The sequence below is a fragment of the Chrysemys picta genome, chromosome 9 (assembly GCF_011386835.1).
Source record: "Chrysemys picta bellii isolate R12L10 chromosome 9, ASM1138683v2, whole genome shotgun sequence".
NCBI lineage: Eukaryota > Metazoa > Chordata > Testudines > Emydidae > Chrysemys > Chrysemys picta.
The window spans coordinates 10,821,692-10,840,382 of record NC_088799.1 but is presented as its reverse complement, the minus strand read 5'-3'; the positions used below and the strand labels follow the sequence as shown (position 1 = coordinate 10,840,382).

Here is an 18,691-nt window from a genome sequence, read left to right as displayed (position 1 = left end):
AACACCAGAAATGGTTACATGTATCTAAGGGGTAAATGCATGGAGGAGTAATACAGATTACAGCACTGTGAATGTAGACCCTGATGGTGTGCACTAAAGGTTCTGCAGTGTTGTTTGAAACAGTACTATGTTAAAGAGCACTACGGAACATTATAAAGAGATTACCCATTACAGCCTATACTACGTATATACAAAGAGAGAACCCAGAAAAACCCTGATTTTTGGACATCTACATAAAACTCAAAAATTACTAACATATTAAATTAATAGACCCCGAAAAACAGAAGCCTTACCCCAAAGTGGTAAAGATTCTTAGATTGTGCCTGAAGTTCCACCTGTTCAATCCAATCGTCTCCAAATTTTGCCTGCATTCACACCCGTGCTATTCCCATTGCACTACACTGGAATTTAGGGCTTGATTTTCAGAGGGGCTGAGCAACCCCAGCTTTCATTTCAATTGGAGATGTGCACTCTCACCACTTCACAAAACCAACCTCTTAGTAAGCAATTCTCTAGAAGATGTGCAAAAAGGAATAGAATCCCATGTGTGCACTCTCTCCCCCAACTGTGTTGACTCTACAAGGCTAACTGAAGTCAACAGCAGTAAAGTCATTTGCAGAAGTCAGCAGACCTCACAAGTTAGAAGCTGCCATCCTTATATAGTCCCTTCCATAGGAGAGCATCATTTAAAAACATATGTATTACGGGTGTTCTCCTTTGGTCCTGCCTTGACAGAGAGCCGGTTTGATTTCAGAATTTGATCTCTAGCTTCCTGGATTGGCAGTTGTCCCTAAAGGGGTTTGCTTGGTGGATTTCAGGAGCTGCACTGAGAGCCTCCGAAGTGACAAATCAATTCTCCTTGGTTGAAGTGTCAGTCTGGGTTGTGGGTAAATGAGGGGATAGAAAACAGTGGGAATCCTCAGCACACTTCAGGCATTGAAAGAGCTGCATCTGGGGAAGGTAAATTTGTTGACTGCAGTAACTATTTTATAGGTAAATGATACCCGTCTATGGAATGTTAAATTTCAGCACGCTTAAGTAATTGATTTAAGGCTAAACGATACAGCCTTTACTCTGCTTTACCTCAGCAAAACTCCTCATATTAATGGGAGATATTTTCCCAAGTGTCAGTGTGGACTTCATCATTTATTTTGTTGACATAAAATGAATATTTTAATTAAATCTAAATTAAATGTGCAGCTGGTAATATGAAATGACAAATACTGGGTGAAAACCTGTCCCCATGGAAGTCAGTGGAAGTTTTTCTGTTGACTTCAATGGGGCCCAATGTTTCTAAAGGGCCAGTCCCTCAAGGGGTTGAGAACTCCTGGAGCAGTTAAGACCCGAGGTGAGCAAACCACTTAAACATAATGCTTAAACTTCAGTGCAAGAGTTAGTGTTCTGCTGACTAGGGGAAATGTAAGAATCTGCTTACGTGCTTTTCTGAATTGGAATTTAAGGACTGAGCTCCAAAATATGTCTGGGAGAAGAGACTCTTTATCAGGACGAAGGGATATCTAGCTAATTGGTACTGTTACGTATGTAGCAAGTTGCAGCTACTGGAAGAGCTATGAACCTCCTTGATTGATTTTTATACAAGTAGCCCAGTTACAATAAGGATTATGTGCTGACATGGGATGCAAGCGAAGCAAAAGCTGCATGTTCATGGTGGTTCAAATCCTGCAATCCTTACTCAGCATTTATTCAGTCAAATAATTAGTCAATGGGAGTTTTGCTTGAGTCGGAAGTGCAGGATTTAATTCAGTATTTATGAGGAAATGTCATCCTGATTTTCATGTATGCTGGTCACTGAGACAGTCCATTGGTAAAAGTTTAAAAAAAGCCTTTTCTTCTTGGCTTAAAGAGGTGCTGAGCCGTCACAGCCCGGAACCATGTTCACAGTACGGGAGAAGAATCCCTTACAAAACAATTCCCTACAGGAAATTGCTTGTGTATTATTTCTTTTGCACACATCCAGAGATAATCAAACTTCTCTCAGATGGCAGGATATCACCTCTCCCCAAGAACTGACTAATTTCAGGTCTTTAATCTCACCTGCCTGTATGAAAACCAGGCATCCTAGAGGGAAAAATGACATGCCTTTACCAGTGTCAGAATCAATCACTTACACTGGAGATAGCTAGGGCTGTGATCTTCTACCAGGTTTTTTATCTCCCTAAAGAATTCAGACTTTGTCAAAGTAGAATGAGCACATTTGGTGGGGGGAAGTGGGAAGAGGAGAACTAACTAGTAATGATGTCCATTTTGCCATGTCTTGTTAACACAGATACACAATGTTCAAATCAGTGGAGAGAAATCCAGTCCAGAAAATATATAATAATGAAAAGGAAATAAACAGAAAAATACAATTTTTGAATAGACTCTGAAATTAAAATATTCCCCCCTTTCTCAGAGATTTAGCTAGCTGGAAGCTTTGAGAAAGACGCTAAGGATCAGATTCTCAACTGGTGTAAATTGGAGTAATGTTGACTTATACCAGCTGGGAAACTGACCTTCAGCTTCTCTCTCTTCCTTCTAGATGACTGTAAACAGGGTGCTGATTCTGAGTGACCAACCTCTTCAAAGACTGATGCCAATAACATTCTAAGGATCCTCCATCGGGTGGTGATTGTATAAGGCCTGATTCTAAACTCACTATGGAGTAAATCAAGAACAACTCAAGTCAGTGGTGATTAAGAGGTGTAAAATTGATGTAAGTGAGCTATGAATATGGCCCATTTTGAGCAGCATGGCCAGTTTCTGAAGTCCATATCTGTTGCACGTGACCTGCACAATGTATGTGAATTTCACCATGTTAGGAATCATAGGACTGGAAGGGACCTCGAGAGGTCATCTAGTCCAGTCCCCTGCACTCATGGCAGGATTAAATATTATCTTGACCATTCCTGACAGGTGTTTGTCTAACCTGCTCTTAAAAATCTCCAATGATGGAGATGACACAACCTCCTTAGGCAATTTATTCCAGTGCTTAACCACCCTGATAGTTAGGAAGTTTTTCCTAATGTCCAACCTAAACCGTCCTTGCTGCAATTTAAGCCCATTGCTTCTTGTCCTATCCTCAGAGGTTAAGAAGAACAATTCTTCTCCCTCCTCCTTGTAACAACACGCAAGAAGCTTCTCCAAAGGTTTTGATCCTGCCATTGTTTGCATGGTGCACTGCTCCCATTCAACTGGGGTAGGCATGGGAAGTCCTTTGCACAAACAACCAGTTCATAGATGGGTGGCTGTATATATTTATAAGGAAACAATACTACTAGTTACTGTCCCATTAAACAGACAAAACAAGGCAATTCCTCTTTAATGAGAAATGATGGTTAAAGCATCCTCTATATTGTAAATACATTACTAAAAGTTTAGGATTCAATAGGGTTTGCACCTTTATACTTGCTTTTTTATTTAATGCATCATTTAGGATGGTGGGGTATGAGCTAAACACCAGCTGCTGGGACTTGCAAATGCTGATGAAGTCATGTAATCAGGATTATGCAAAGTGAGTTCTGAGCAAAGTGAATTTTTCTTTTTCTGCAAAAAAGTGAGTTCTGGTAAAAAAAAAAAAACAACAAGTGATCAAACAACACTGATCTGTGAACCAATTCCATGGCATCATAAACAGTTAGAGCTGATACTAGGCATTGCATGTGGAACCTCACATCCTTTGATCAATGTATTTTCAACATACTTGGATTCCCGAGCAAGGCAAATGACTTCATTATACTGTTGTATATAAGGGAGGCTAAAAAAAGTGAAGCTCACAATGGAAACGGAAGAATAAGGGATGTAAATGGCTTGAAGGTTGATTAACAATATGACATCTGAGATTTCGAGTGTGGTGCAGAGTAGGCTTATTTGGAAGGCAATTGGATTTGTACCATCCCTCCCATTAGAAATGTCAATAAGTTGTGCTGGAGAGAAAACTATAACTGAGAAACTAGAGTTGGAGTCTCTGTGTGGATATATATGCTGCTCTATCAGAATAATTTCCCTTTAGGGGACAAGAGGTCAACAAGGCACAGGAATACTCATGTGCTTGCTCATTGACTGGTATTGTCTGTCTGGGATGTTTTAGTAAGGGACAATACCAGTCAATGAGCAAGCACATGAGTGGGCCACAGGAGCACAAGGCCAGTTCCTTGAATAGGATAAAGGGCTCATCTGTTATCTTCTTGTGCATGCTGCAGCTCCCTCTGCCTGTGCTAGGCTGCTGCATAAGTGCTCCCTGTGGTGGCTTATTGAAATTAATTCCTCCGGTCCAGCAGCAGATCTCTTCACTGCCACCCCCTTCTACAGAGCTAGAATAGCTGCTGTTTGGGCCCTTAAGCCCCCCGACTGCTAGATGTGAGTAGAAAAGTGTGTGGCTATGACTTGATGGCTGTGGGTAGATCCACCAGCCATTGGAGTGCAGGCAAACAGGGACTACTGCAGCCTCAGGCTTGCAGAACCACTTGTGTTCTGGTATAGAATTCCTTTCACCTCCCATTGTCCCAAGCAGTTCATCAATGGAGGGCCCACCACTCGGGCTTGACTCTAGTTCCTAGGATCTGAGCCTTATAGCAGTATTAATTCAGATGCTGCAAGCACTGAAAGCATCATGAGTAAGGTTAAGATTCTGTCATGGGTATTTTTTGTAAAAGTCAGGGACTGGTCATGGGTAATAAACAAAAATTCACAGAAGCCCATGACTTGTTCCTGATTTTTACTAAAAATACCCTGGGGTGGGGGATGGGAGAGAAACCCACTGCTGCTCCTGTGGCCAGGTCTGACCACTGCTACTCCAATCCCAGAGGGACTGACCCAACTCTGGCCGCTGCTCTGACAGGCTGGGGACCACTGCTTTGGTGGCCCCAGGTTTGACCGCTGGCCAGCTGCTCTGGTGGCCCCCGGGCTGACCCAACCCCAGCCGCTGCTTCAGCCCTGGGACCGCTGCTCCATCCCTGGCCCAGAAGTTGTCACAGAGGTTCCGGAAAGTCACAGAATCTGTGACCTCTGTGATAGAATTGTATCCTTAATCATGAACCTATGCAGTATACATTGAAACCTTTCTTAAATGACCACTTAAGGGACTGACAAAAATGGTCGATTAATGAAGTTGGGACTGAGGTGTAACAGAACTCGACTTCGTAGATTTGGGTATTCTTTGGGGTGGTCTCTTAAGGCAAGAGACTGACTAATAAAGATGATCTCTTGTATGGGTTCCCCTGCATATCATGACTGATCTGCCTAGGCAACAAATCATCAGCCCTCTGATCCTGCAGTAAATGCAGTTTCAAGTGACAAATATCTCAGCTTGATGGATTCTGTGGCATGCAGTGTCAAATTTGGTGACATGCCCTGCACTGGAGTAGAATGAGGTTGTTATGCTATCTCACATTGATTGCATCCAGAGAAAACAAGACTAATCCTTCAGCCCTTTATCATATAAGTAGAGTATGGACATTGGTGGGACTGCTCCCCAGAGTACATGCTAAACATTTGGGCCACAATGGTCCATACAATGTAAAATGACACCACAGGCAGCTGAATTTTTGGGAAGGAGAAGCGGGGAAGAGACAGGTTTAGGATTAGCGTAAACTAGTCCTGTTATCATTATACAAAAAAGGGGAAATTCACCTTTATGCTGGGGCATCACCAGCCATTTTCCCCATGTAATCTTTCAAAATAGGGTTTAAGAGGCAAAAAGGAAGAATTTCATCTTAATAGATTAGAGAGGTGCTTTTGACTCAGTCAACCAATGTAGTTTATGTAGAATTTCAAAATGCTTGTTTCCTCGAGCAGCAGTTCTCTGTGTATACAGCATGGTGTATTACAGATATACCAGGATAAAAATGACCACATCTCAGGCCACTACTATTAATATCTGTGTTTTCTATGGTATAGGACCCAATTACCCTCTAACTAGAGGGAAGAATAAACTCTCACTGAACCCTGGGCTTTGTAGGATTAAGTCAGTAAAGTTATATGATACTGCCTGCAAATAAGCAACAAGCGTTAGATTGACTGTGAGACTTTGCAAGCAGCATCATTTATTTTCCTGAAGAAAGAAATTGCTGAGGGTGGCAAAGATGGCACATACAATATTATCCAAAGATTCCAGAGTGCTGAACCTGCCCTTGCTGACTGCTCATTTTTGGATAATTCTGCCTATCTTTGCATAGTGTGCATGTCGTAATTTCTATTAATACACTTGTAACTTGAAGACTTTAATGCAAAGTGTCTGTTTCTCTCTTGGCTATGAAATGCTTCCTCCTAAGTGATTATTACATTTAGAGCTGGGACATACAATTAGGATAAACAATAATTAGCCTAGTAGTATAATGGTACTGAGAAAATCTAGTGTGTATTCACGTAGAACTGCTGCAAATTGTTTACCGTGGCGGTAATTCACCACTGGAATAACTTACAAAGGGCTGTGGTGGAGTCTCCATCACTGGCAATCTTTCAGTCAGGCTTGGATAACTTTTTAAAAGACCTGCTCAGCTCAGCCACATGTGATTGGGCTTTATGCAGGGATCACAGGGTAAAATTCTATGGCCTTTGTTATGCAGCAGATCAGATAATCACAACGGTCCTTTCTGACCTTAAAAGCTATGGATCTGTGACATAGAGGAAATACTTGTAAACTCATAATGCAAGAATTTGTGTTTGTACAGCTGACCACACAGGGACAGAATGAGACACTGCCCCAGGAGGAGTCTTTATCCATTTGCCTAGCCCATCTGAGCAGCAAAGTGGTCAGGCCAGAATTGCAAATCATGTGTTCTCTGTGGGCATTTACCTTTCCAAGAGGGAAGAAGGTGAGTGAAAGGAAGGGTAGCACTGTAAACCAAGATGCTAGAGACTTTGGTTCTATTTCCGCTCTGCCACAGACATGCAGTTTGACTTTGGGCAAGTCACTTATCTCTCTGCGTCGCAGTTCGCCATTCCCAACATGGAGATAATAGCACTGCCCTACCTCACAGGGGTGTTGTGGGGATAAATACATTCATAATTGTGAAGTGCTCAGATACTGTAGCGATGAAGGCCATATAAGTACCCCAGGTAGATAGTGGATGCAGTAGCTGTGATTTCTAGAGCACCCCCTTGATTGACCGCCAGCTGTGTCTTAATGGCCCATCTATTTTTAGAGCTCTGAGCTTCTCCTGGCTGAGCCTCTTCACTTCCTCAGCTATATATGGCTTCCTGTCTTGACCTGACCTGTTTTTCTTTTTTTAAAGTGAATTAATGTTATTAGGGTGCTGGTACAAGATTACCAATTGAAAGCACCGGAAATGGATGTCCTTTGTTTATCCACGAAACTGGTGAAACAGAAAGTAGTGAGAGCTTCTCTCCCATTGTCCTGTGATTTGAACCTCAACCTAAACTTGGAGGGACCACATATAAAAGTGAAACTCACAATAACTAATACAGTTCAGCACCTATGCCTTTGGCCTCCCTCTGCTGAGACTGTCTATAAAAGCCCCACCTGTGAAACAGTTGGTTATTCACCAGGAACTGGACTGGGACTGTGTGGCAGTCTGGAGGCATTGGTGCCCGGACACACCCTGCTATAGGAGAACCCACTTGGGCTGGGTTGCCAGTGAGATTTAGTCCTCTGGAGATCTAGAAGAGTGAGGTGACATGGACGAATAGGGAGCCATCAGGCCAATTAAGAAGGCTTGCCTGCTTCCTCTCAGAGTATTGCTGGGTGAGACTGGGACAGTGGAGGAGCTCCTCAGTGCTAACCCCAAACCCCAGAACCAGGCCAGGCCAGGCCCTGGGCTTAAAGTTCTGCACCTTCCTTTTAGGGTTTTTTTAAAGACGGATTCTGAGCTGGTTATTATTTAACTGTTTAAAGGCTGTATGCTAAGGTTATGGCATGGGCTGCCCTGCTCCAGATCGGCTGCCACCTCTTGTAAACTGAGGCAGGAAGCCTCTGCAACACCACACCCTGACATAAGGGGGCACAATGGCAGTGAGTGGAACAATTACAGACACCCCCCCCCAGTTCATTTCTCAATGGCCACTAAACCTTGCTCACCTTAACTCAGTGGGAGCTTTGCATGATAAAGGTGAGCAGGATTTGGACCTGCAATGATAGGTGATTGCCTCCCTGGGACAAACCAATGAGATGGAGGAGAGATTCCCTTTTCCAGTTTTCTCAGACCAGTGTCTCTTATCCCCTCCTTGCTTCGGTCTCTGTCTGTTAACCAGCCAACTGCCAGCCAACTGAATGTAGTAAAGTTTAATGAGATGAAATAACTAGGTCATGATGCAGAAAGAGCTGAAATGAACTGCTTATTCCAACACATTATGTATCATGAGCTGTTTTTCCGCAATTCCCTTTGGAAGTGTTGAAATAATAGATCTTATCAATACATACATTCTATTCTGCTTGTGTCAATCTAGAGTTCTGTTTGTATGTATAGAGCCATTTTTACTGGTGCAGCTCTGAATGTTGCCTGTCCTGGGTCTCAGGAACATGTTACTTGAAGACAAAATTGCACACTTGGAGGAATACAATTTTCTTCCATCACCCAGATTCCATCTCCCAAAGCCCAAGATGTGCAATAATCAGTCCTATACTTTACATAAAAATCCAACCTAGAGAGGCTAGATATGGGAGCTTTCTTCCATTTGTAAGGGGGAGATTCCCAGCACTTGCGTCTAGCCCTAGAAAGTGCCCAAGATATCAGACATGAAAGACAAAGGAAGGTTCTGTTACATTAATTTTGAAGTTTTTATGGGCTCCACATCCTTGGACTCATGATATCTAAGACACCAGACTTTGTGGAGTTTGTTTTATTTATTTGTATTATCATAGTGCTTAGGAATTCTAGTTATGGACCAAGACCTCAATGTGCTAGGTACAGTACAAACACAGAACAAAAAGACCTTTCCCTGCCCCTAGAGCTTACAAATCAGTCCCACTAAAATTTTAAAAAATCTTTAAAAATTCCTAATAGTGTTCCTGTAACATGTGTGGCATTTACAGAACACACGGTGGTATGGTATGGTTTAAAGGTTTTATCAGTATGATCATGGGGTGATCAGCAGAACTCATTGGTGGCTTTATACTCACCCCAAACTCATGTAGCTAAAATAGCTGATAAGCAGGGCGGGGCAGAGTCAGGAAGGACTTCAAGGAACTTGCACTTGATATGGTGGAGGGATTCAAAGAGAGGTGTGATGTGGTTAGAACAATGAACAGGAAAGGTGATCCCAGAAGCTGAAGTTAGTATGGACTGGGGCAGCAGGATGATGTGGGCTCCTGGGAGGCCAGAGAGCTGGAAGTTGCAACAGTCAAGGTAGGACATGCTGAGGGCATGCCCAGTAGTTTTAATAGTCTGGACAGAAAGGGCTGGAACTTAGAGATGTTCTGGAGAAAGCTGTGGCAGGAGTTGGACAGAGTCTGAATGTGCGGGGAAAGGGAATCGTAGGAGACAAAGGTAAACCTAGACAATGGGCTTGAGTGATGGAGAAAACTGGTGTTGACAACAGTGGCAGAAAAGGGGAGTGGCAGAAAAATAGAGAGCTCAGTTTTAGCTATGTTAAGTTTTGCTATAACTTTAATCAGCAATTTAGCATATGCCTCAGTAAGACAAATACCAGCTCTGTATCAACAGCCAGTGGATAATGCCATTTCTCCCATACACACACATTTTGGGGCGTTTACCACATTTCTGCCTTACAGTTTACCACATCTCGCTTGCAAGTAATGACTGTACTTTTTTGGTGCATCAATTTTTTAATCCAACGATCTCAAAGCATTTCACAAACATTAATGAATTTAGCCTCACATCAGAACCCTGTATTATCCACATAGTATCATTAGTCCCTAATTTACAGATAAGGAAACTGAGGCATACACAGCTTCACATCTAAGTGGACAGAGTTTAGAGAGACAGTTTACATTACCACTGACAGTGCTTTTCCTATTAGGTGGATATACAGCAGACTTTAGTTCCCAATGCTGTGAATCTTTCATGAGCACTACAAAAAAAAAGGTCTCTCTTTAGAAGGTCAGCTTTTTATAAGGCATTGAACAGACAGACTTATTTCCAATAATATCTTTGTTTGGTGGCCACTTCCTTGTATAGTAAAAACCTTGAAATGCCAATTAAAAACATACAGAATTACTGTCACAGGCTGACAAACCAGTGAAGATCAATTTGAAATATTTGTTGCTTATTCCCCAGTTTTGTGGCATACATTTTAGCCATGATGCTTGGGTTTATGTCCACGGCAAAGATCTTAATAGGAAAACATTAAAGTTGAAACACACAGAAAAATCATTTGTGTGTTGCAGATGCTATGCTAGAAATAGGGTGTGGACACAAATCTGTTTACTAGAGCTTCACTATTTTAACAATTTTAGCCTGAAAAGCGCTTAGCTTGAAGGAAGAGATAGTAGTGACTCTTTAGGATAAGAGTTTAATATAGTGCCTTTGTCATAGTCAGTTTGTAGTTTTACTAGTTTGGACAGTGTCCCTTAAAACATTTTCTGGTTGTTAATTTAGTATGCATTTAGGATGGAAACTGGTTTGCAGTCACTTGCAATGAGCTCCCACATTTATTAGCCCAAATGTACGAAGAGCCCTTAATCTGTATTGTATTTCTCTGCTTGCAACATTAAACATACAGATCACTTGCATGTGCAATTATTGATCATCACTTCTGCACTCAAATGATAGGATTTACACTCTTGTGTGCTCTACTTGTGTTTGATTTGCACACACACTGGTTTGTGTTGTAAATAATGCTATCATTTGTGAGCACTAGTGATAGTGTTCAAACACAAAATGTGCAAGTGAATATGCACGCATAATCGAATGTGCACTAATGGAGATAATGTTAGGAAAATGTTGACCCTGGCCTCACAAATGACGCCATTTTTTAACAAGGTATCTACCATCACTTGCAGTAGGAGAGCTGGAAATGTTTTGCATTAAATCTTCATTTTTAAATACATTTCATAGCTTAGGTACAGTGAGAAGTGATTCTAACTGCCTGAATTTTGCTTTACTGATCAAAATTCATAAAGCTTTATTTTAAGAACCTACAGAATGGCATAATCTGTGCAGCCTGCACTGCAGTAGCTGCAGTCTTGCCTGCTAATTTTTAGTGACCCTGGAACAATGCACCCTTGAGAGTTGAAGATTGACAACTACTGGGTAGCGCTGACCTGATAGGCATCCACAGCTAATATAGAAGATTCTTTGTCAAATGTTTACAAATTGAGATAATGGTTAACTTGCTTTCAGCACCAAATGAGTTTTTTAACGTTTCAGAGCATTAAATATAAAGGATCTAGCATTTAAAGCCAAAAGGTATAAGGTGCTAACATCTGCCAGGATGTTCAAACTATTCTTATTCCTTTCAGCAGCTGGAAGGTTTCTGTGTCTTTGTACCATATTATCATCTCTGGATATATTGATAAGGGCTAGCCACTAAATTAACCTCAGGTCCCTATCAGAGCTTCATGAAGAAAACACTTCAGAACTCCTCTCTTTTGTTGCAGCAAAACAATTAAGATAGTGCACCACTGCTTGGTAAAATGATCTGATAATCTCTCTGCCGGTCTGTCTCGCTTACATTAAGAGTGCTTATTAAAGTAATGACTGTTATTCTGCTTTCAGTTAGAGATGGGCCCCAAACCAAAATCCCACATCCAAACACACCAGAATATTGGCAGTTTCAAAATGTGGATCTTCATAATCGGGCTACATTTTAGAATGTTCACAACCTAGAGCCAGATTTTGCGGCCCATCTTTATATTTTCTGAAGCATGCTTGCTTATCTACCAGAAAAAGAAAACTGCATCTTTTTTTGTATTGCATTGAGAACAAGTTTTCAGCCTGTAAAATTTATGCAGTTCATTACGTAACCCCTCCCCAGTATGAACTCGGTAAATTAAAAAGAACCCTGGTTGGGGCTGGTTGAAAATTTCCATCAAAACCATCTTTCAGTGGAAAAGTAGCTTTTTGACAAAGTTAATATTTCCATGAAGACTGTCTGCTTCCTGTGGAAAATTTGAACTTTTCATAAAAGAAACCCCAACATCCAAAAAATGAAAGATTTCGATTTGGAGATGCTGCCATAGTGTCTCATGGGAGCTGTAGTTTGGGCCCTTCATGTCCCCATTCTCCTCTATGGGCCAGGTTTCCCAGACAGACCACGTCTCCCATGATGCACCACGGCCAGACATTCCCCTGATGAACTGCAGCAGCTCAGCAATAGGGGAGACCATGGGGCATCATGGTAGTTGCAATCTGACAAGAGAGGACAATGGGTGCATAAAGCACCCAAACTTCATCTTGGTGAGGCACTGCACCAGCATTTCCAAATAAAAAATTTCAGTTTTCTGCTGAAAGTTCTCCAGTTTTGAGAAAATTTTCAGAGGGGGGGGTGGGGGGGGGGAGGGGACATTTTATAATCAGCTGTAACCCTTCTAACCCAGAGCTGTTGAGCACTGAGGTCGGAGGAGAGCTTAAGGTGCACTTGTATGTACAGATCAAGCATGTTGTAGACATGTCTGTCACGACTGAGGGCTAGTTGTACCTTTGATTTCTGACCTTTGTCTCTGAGTTGCACCCACTCAGCTAGTAGGCCCATCACCTTCACCTCTCCTTTGATTCTCCTACTGTCAGACTGAGTCCTGGGGTACAGGACCCTGTGTACCAGCTGTGTCACTCAGCAGACCAGATTTGGTTCAACTACCAGCAAGTCTTTGCTTCTGGAGCTGAGCACTGTAGTGGGTGTGGAGGAAAGCAAGCGGAGAATGAGTGTGGCCCACAATATATGGATGTGCTCTGCTCCTCTCCATGGCACAATGTATGTGTGTTTATTCATCTCTTTTTAGAAAACACAGCTGAGAAATGGACAGTTATCTAAAAACAAGGCGAGGTTTAGAGAATCTATAAAAAACAAAATTAATGCAGTATGGGAGCAATATAGGCTCTTCCCCACCATAAATGTTGTGATTCTTACATACAGATCTGTTATATATTCATACTGCACCAAACCTCCATAATAGGTGCAGATGACAATGGCAGCTCAAAGTGCTCAGCACATCCCAGAACACAGGCTGATGTACTTTATTCCAGGAACTTCTAAGTAGCAACCAAGGCTGTACTCCAAATAGCTTTAATAATAATATGAAGTCAATGGGACAACTCATGTGTAAGTACTACTCACTGTGAGTAACCATTGCAGTTTCAGGCTCTAAGTAATTCCAGTATACCACAAAGATGTAAGCCTAGGGTTTTTATTTAATAGAATGTTACACTAGGAACAGCTTCCCCATCAACAACATTTGATCACAAATACACCAGAAATGTTTTATTTATGATGAAAATGAATGGGTCAGCTAACAACTGCAGTTTAGAAATATTAAGAAACTTGCTCTTTTTAAAGGGTAATTTGAATCCTGTCTTTGTGAGTTTAATTAACTAAGCAGCAGCTGGGAAAGCTAAGGTTAATTATACGGATGTTAATAAGTCCATGAAATTGCATTTTGATTAAGTTTCAGTTTGATTAACTGAAGCACTTTTTGACTTATTTTCAAAGATTCATATGTTATGTGCACTGAACCATGCTAAAATACAATGACCTATAGTCCAATTAGTATGATCTATCTGTGTGTGTTTATACATACATGATATGCTGATAAAACCTTTATACCACCCCAGTCTAAGTTTGGAATGGTCCCATTATGCATGAATGGAGAAGCCACAAGTAAGTTATGCATGTTATTTTAAGCAAGTGCTAATGAAACCTTTAAATTTCACGATCATGTATTCTGTATGTGGCATGTACGTTACAGAAAACCTGTTTTAAAAATGTTTTAGTGAGTTTTAAAAATAAGTATTGGAGATTATTTCTTGTATCCTGTGGTCTGTAAAGCCAACTGGGTGGAGCTCAGAGGGAGTGAAAATTAAACTAATAAATGTAAAACACCTCTAAAAATGGCATAAATTAGCTTTTGTTTGCATAAAAGTGTTATGAATTTGAAGTCCACTTGGACTTCCAAGGCTAAAAACAAGTACTGTGTCTCACTGAGAAGCTGGGTGTACCACCTTTCCAGTGGTACAAAACTCCATTGCAGGGTCACAAGGTATCAGTCCTGAAACCTGGCCCTGGTCTAGGCTTTAATATTGCTCACACAAAGGGGGAAGTGGGTCCTATGTTCCACTGACCTTGGTACTGTAGCAGATCAGATTGGGCCACGGAGGATGAATGAGATACGAAGAACCTAAGTACTTTCCAAGTGCGGGGAGCTGCATGTGCTGGTTTATTCTATCTGAGAAAAATCGTAAAGATATGAAATAAGAGTTTCAATAGCGAGACCCTGAGATTTCTGCCTTGTCACAATCCCACTATTAGAAGAAAATATATCAGAAACATACACAGTGGTGTTCTCATAAGTAGAAAATGAACAGTTAGTGATTACAACCAGGGACATTTCCCCTCTTTCCAGTCACAAAACCCTGGGATTTCTAGATTGTCTAATTAGCATATTCTGATCCTTCCCCCATTGAGTAGTGAAGTCTTTCCACTAACCCTCTGTCTGCTAACCTGCCAACTCTGTCTCAGTTTTAAATTCTACTTAATAAATAAAAAGGATTTTATTTAGAATAATCCTGATGCCCAACCAAAAGCTTTACTCTGTTCTCTGGAAGAGGTGGTTCCTAATTCACATGACTCCTGATGCAGGCACGATAGGAGAATCCTTACTTCTGTGTATTTACAGAGTGCCCTCCTTGTAAAAGCGAGGTAGTGTCATGGACTAGCATGCCTGTTTTAACACTACTACAAGAGCTACTGTATTGTGTGAACATTGATTCCATATGTGCAGAAGAAAGGGTGCACTTTTTGGCCTTAATACTGCGGGAACCCCAATGACTTTTAAATCAGCTAATTGTGACAACCTAGCAGCCCATTACAATTGACCAAATTTGCCATGCTGATCACTTAGATGATTTTCGATCCCAGCATTTATATTCCCTGTTGAAGATAGTTGGATGCATTTACTGAAACATTATACAGTAGAATGACATGTCTTGATAAAGATTTATTTGAATGGCTTTTTTTGTGTGTGTAAGTACAACCTGAAGCAGAGCACAGGAGAGGTGCAGAAACATAATATTGTTGGTGTACTGTTATGTATCAACTTCTGCTGCAGGATTAGGATAAACAGGGTGAAAGTGCTTCTCTTCTCAAGGAGAGAGAAAATAACAGGGAAAACCATGGTATGAATTCAAGGTACGTATCTATTTTAACAGAAAGTGAAGCCGGCAGCAGACTGGTAAAGGTTCATTGCACTACCTCAAATCTACTGAGACTGCTCTAAATAAAACTAATAGGCTTTGCTTCACAAACAAGTTGATTCAGCTACCTAAGTCCCTACAGAGAGCTTTGCTGCCTTTGTTTTATCATCAGGGGACAGTGGAAACATCTCTCCAATTTGATTCCATTATTAAAATAATACATGTATACCTGGTACATGTACCTTTGCTTGACTTAGTGATATCCTACAATCTGCGTCAGAGAGGGCACATATCACAGACTTAATATAAAACAAAATATCCAAGACCTATTAACTTCTGTAACTTCAGGTTATCTAACTGTCCCAAGATCTGGAAAATGTTTTTTTACTCATTATAACATACTTCATATACAAGGTCACTCTTATGATATTGTCCCTACCTATGCACCGTATAAGTTTACAGTGTTCTACCATATACCCTAAAACCACACAATGAAACTAGTTCTGGTCACATTTATACAGGAATGACTCCCACTGAAGTCAGTATACAGAGGGGAGAGGGATATTAATATAGTAAAATTTAATACTATACTTGTCTAAATACTTGTCTAAAAGACAAGCTTTTGAGCTATGCAGAACTCTTCTTCAGGTCACTTTCTATGTAGCTTGATAGCTTGTCTCTTTCACCAACAAAATTTAGTCCAATAAAAGACATATCTCACCCATCTTGTCTCTCTCATATCCTGAGACCAACATGGCTACAACAACACTAAACATTTAATACTAACATTTAAGTGAATAGGTGTTGCCCCTGTATAGTTTAGGACAGAAATTGGTCCAATGAATCTAACTGGAAACTGTTTGAAAAAAATGTTGATATTTACTTTCTTGCATACTTGTGAAAGTGAAGATACAGTTGGTCTGGGTAACATAAATGGGTCTTCTGGGATAGTGGTGATGGTTAAGGTGCAAATTTTCCCTCAGAAAATTAGGGATAAAATCCTGGCCCCATTGAAGTCAATGGGAGTTTTGCCCTTGACTTCAGTGGGCTAAGATTTCACATAAAGACACTGAAATTATGGACAAATTCTCCAGTCCATTAAAGCTACTTTGTACTATGCATGGAAGCTATGCGTGGAAGAATACAGCTGGTGGAGGTGTTTCTATCACTTTCTAAATCAGCCATCCCATCTCCTTCAGTATAAGTAAAATGAGAAGAGGTTGTGGCTGGGGCAGGGAGAGGAGAGGTTGTGTCCCTGCCCGTGCTGCCCTATTACTGTGTGGCTCTGAATTGATTATATGAATTAGGGAGGCATTTAGGGCCTATATATTATCATTTAAAAATACTTTCATAATAACACTTAATGGATGATTAAAAGAAATAGTTCTTTTTAATGTTTTATTGTAGGATAAGTTATAATGCACAGAAAAGATGCATCAAATAGATTTAATAATAAAATAGTAGTTGACAAAATTAAGACACAATTAAATTTCTAAAAAAATTTAAAAAGCGGTTTCTACTATTCTCTTGTAAATTCTTAATAAATGATTTTATTGTATTATGTTAGGAGCACAGAGGTTTATGGGCATGGGGCATCTTAAATGCACACATTTATTATTACAGAGCCAATCCTGCAAATGCTTTGACATATGGGTAGCTCTATATAGGTGAGTAGCCCCTAATTCATTATATAATAAATTAGGCTTCATTACTATTTTTTAAATGGCTGGAAGCTGAAGCTAAACAAATTCAGTCTAGGAATATTTCTAACCGTGCTAGGAATTAACCACTGGACCAATTTAGCAAGGGATGCAGGAGATTCTCCAGCCTTTGAAATAGTTAAATCAAGGCTGAATGCCTTTTTAAATGACATGCTCTGGCTCAGCCAAGTTTTGGCCTAGACGCCAGAATTAGTGGGTGAAATTCTGTGGCCTCTGTTAAACTGGAGATCAGACTAGATGATCATAAATGGTCCCTTCTAGCCTTAAAATCAATGAATGTGTGACTCTGAGAAGTTATTGTTATAATCAATTAACATGTTACCCAAATATCAAAAGTAATCATGAATTTTATCATGAATCACATGCTTCAAGTTTAAATAAACTTGTAGGATTCATATTTTTCAGGCCCCAATCCTGCACTCATTCATATTAACAGGAATTTTGCCATTGCCCAAATAGGAGCAGGATTGGATTCCTACCTGTTTTGTCTGTAGTCAATCATATACACTTGAAGAGTTGAACTAGTTAAAATTTCTGGATGGTTCATTTCATTTTCCATGGTTCCTCAGGTCTGATGTTCCATGGCAACTGTATTCTTCCCCCATTTACTTTAAGGCTATTGTTAAATTTGATTAGAATGTAATTTTGGGGTCTTTTTATACTTCTACTTAGACGTTCATCAAACAAAATGCCTTTCTCAAGACAATGCAATAACTTTACATAAAAGGCAAAATATGGAAATAACTTTAATAAGTGATTGAAATTATTAAATGAATTACAAATGCTAGCTAAATGAGACAACGGCTAAAAAAATGCATTGTGAAAAGCTCTACCCGTTTACTAATTAGAGACCAATAGTTCTTTCACTGTACTATGTGTCAAACCACTCAGAGAGAAATGCCCTCAGTCAGGTAAACTGTGTGAAAAGAAAATTGCATTTCCCACAGGTTAAAATACTTAAGTAATCTCTATAACAAGCAAAAGTTTTAAGTGAAAGAGATGTGAGTCCTCTACTGAGAGATGCCAACAGGGAGTAAATAGGAAACTGTGATTGAGGCTAGTTTCTGATACCCTCATGCTGAATAGTACCTTAGACCATGTGTAGTCCCATTAAATTCATTTTATTGCTATTTTTAGAGTAGTGATATTTTTAGAGTAAGGAAATATTTCATATTAGCCAGACTATAGCAGTCTGATCCTAAATGTGTGGAGCTTACGAGCCTATGCTAAAATATTGCCCAATGGTTGCTCTTTGGTATGTTCAGAATGCATCAGAAATATATTTCTTTACACTAATATATTCATGGGTGTGATATTTTTATACAGAACATCCTGCTCCTGATTCTTTTTTCCCGTTTCCCTCCAGTGATACCCTTTGTGATAGTACTGTCTATATGTAACATTTCTTTTCATAGGGCCAAATGCTGATTCAGGCGAAAAGCCTGAGTAGGGGCTTTCCAAAAAGGTTCAGATCCTCCCCAGGGCACCAGTAGCAGCCATGGAACTTACACTCCCCTTCCGTGGTAAGGTCTGACAGTGGGTCTGCATATTCAAACTGGTAGTCATGCTACTTGTACTCCCCTGCTGTGTCCCCAGAGTCTGGTTGCTCTGGAGAGAACTGCTGTTCTGTTATGAACAATAAGAGCCTGATACTCCTGTTTAGCCTCTCAGTACCTGGGAATGCCCCTCTTCTCCCAAAGCAGTGGA

At 40.5% G+C, this 18,691-nt stretch overlaps 1 protein-coding gene across 4 annotated transcripts in view; it reads right to left on the bottom strand.

Moving 5' to 3' along the window:
* The window catches only part of PEX5L (peroxisomal biogenesis factor 5 like), a 164,551-nt gene that overhangs the window by 121,449 nt on the left and 24,411 nt on the right, over positions 1-18,691 (bottom strand). Inside the window, exon 2 of one of the 4 annotated variants that reach the window (XM_065557708.1) lies at positions 3,398-3,560. The exons of 2 other annotated variants lie outside the window; for them this stretch is intronic. The gene's annotated coding sequence lies outside the window, so the exon portion shown is untranslated. Of the gene's footprint in view, positions 1-3,397; positions 3,561-18,691 lie in introns of those variants that run through there. One more of the 4 variants, XM_065557709.1, reaches the window with a different exon arrangement.